This window comes from Ambystoma mexicanum, chromosome 3p (assembly GCF_040938575.1).
Source record: "Ambystoma mexicanum isolate Mex_15411 chromosome 3p, UKY_AmexF1_1, whole genome shotgun sequence".
Classification (NCBI taxonomy): domain Eukaryota; kingdom Metazoa; phylum Chordata; class Amphibia; order Caudata; family Ambystomatidae; genus Ambystoma; species Ambystoma mexicanum.
Window position 1 is genome coordinate 403893542 of NC_090925.1, and position 1848 is coordinate 403895389.

The 1848-nt window shown below is 44.4% G+C and overlaps 1 long non-coding RNA gene across 1 annotated transcript; it reads left to right on the forward strand.

Annotated features, from left to right (window-relative positions):
* The first annotated feature begins 1061 nt into the window (after positions 1 to 1061).
* Positions 1062 to 1612, forward strand: LOC138579545 (uncharacterized). The gene is made up of 3 exons (XR_011304057.1): positions 1062 to 1174; positions 1259 to 1344; positions 1471 to 1612. It is a non-coding gene; the product is annotated as an uncharacterized lncRNA (long non-coding RNA).
* The last annotated feature ends 236 nt before the right edge of the window (positions 1613 to 1848 follow it).

A 1848-nucleotide genomic window follows, 5' to 3' on the forward strand; every position in this document is an offset into this window, starting at 1 on the left:
GCCCGCGGCTGCAGGACTACATTCCTCCGTTGAAGTATTGCCCCAGGCACATCAGCAACAGGTCTGGAGCATGACCCTGCATCCCGATCCACCACAGGCAGAGGTCCCATCACCGTCTGGCCCCTCAGTGCAGGTGTCGCGGACAGAGGAGCGTCCACATTAGAATCACTCACCGGTGACGAATGGACCCGACGCACATTCAACTCGACATTGTCGTCAGAGTGATTATCCGGGCTAGACTCATTGCCAGCCCTAGACACGATGGTCTGTAACACAAGTGGGTTCTCTTGGTCTACCACCCCAATACCCCCACTTGTGCTGGGTTGCTGGTGTGATAGCAACCCTGTGCCTGGCATGACAACATCATCCTCTGGCTCCATTGGATCCTCACCTGAAAAGTGGAAAAAAAACAAACATGAGTGCACATGTCAGAAGCACATAACCCACACACACATAGGGCCTGATCACGACTCTGGTGGTAACGCCGGCGGTATTACTGCTGGTGGTATTAGCCCTACCGCTGAACTGCCCGGCGCTAATAGCGCTGGATCACGAGTTCGGCGGTAATGTAATTCCCCATTCCCCATTGAGCCCATTCGGGAATGCCCCATTCCCCATTGGGGTCAATGGGGAAAATTTGCGCTCTTACCGCCGGTGGATTTCCCGCCGGTGGTAATAGCGCACATTTTCGGTGGATTTCCCTCCAGCCAAGAGCTGGGGCGAAATCCACCGAAGTCCTGATTTGGCCGACCCTTAAATCCGGCGGTAATAGCGCAACCGCCAGATTTAAGGGTTACCGCCAAAGTTGTGATGAGGCCCATAGACATCACATTGACAGCCAACACATGAAGCAGACATGTCACATACAAATGAGAACCTGGCATGCATCCAGTGGCCTTGATATGCAAACACATCCCAAAAGCAGAAATGGATGTGTCTAAATAGCAAAGCCACTGAATACAAAAATTCTATCTCTTTAATAATCGTAAAAATATCCAAACCTGGATATTAAATGCCCCAATATATCTATTCATTAGCGTGCTCTTTCCCTTTGATTTAGGCAGCACCACAATTACAGGAATAATAGTCCATGTCCTGCCTCTGAATGGTACCAGGTGGAATTCAGAAAAATAAAGATCGACTTCGAAGACAAAGCTACAGAAGTTGCTAACTTGTAAGTTTTTTAAGCTCATTAAATAAATTGTCTGTATCAGCAAGAACATAACACTAAGAAATTGTTGTTTCTAATTAACCATAGGAACCAAGACCAGGGATGGTAATTCCTTGCCACATCCGAGAGTCTGACCAAGCTCAATAGTCCAAACTTCAGTCTATGGACCATAGGTTGGTTTAGTGTGTGTGTCTAGAATAGTATAACCTAGCCATCGCCTTGATCCAATCCAGTTGGGAACTACAACTCTTTTCTATCTCCTTTTTTATACATTAATACATGTACATTTATCTTTTTAGATGTGCTTGTGTGCCCAATGGGGAACAAGAATAATCTACCAAAAGTAACCGTTGTCCTGAAGATGGCCCAATATTCATCTTTGTGATCACTGTTGACAGAGGAGGTACACTATAACGGGCCGAAACATATGTCGACTGCTTAAGGGAAAATCTAATGTTTTTTTCCCATGTCATGAATGCATATTTTGATTTACTGTTATGCACAAAGTTTTTTAAGTTCTAGTATTCCCCTGTTAGAACAGATAAATGATGACTAAATGGTTTGATTGAAAATGTATTTAGTTTGTGATGTTTTTTAAGGTATTTTTACGATTATTAAAGAGATAGAATTTTTGTATTCAGTTGCATTTCTGTGCAATTTTTCCCAACAAGGTGAAA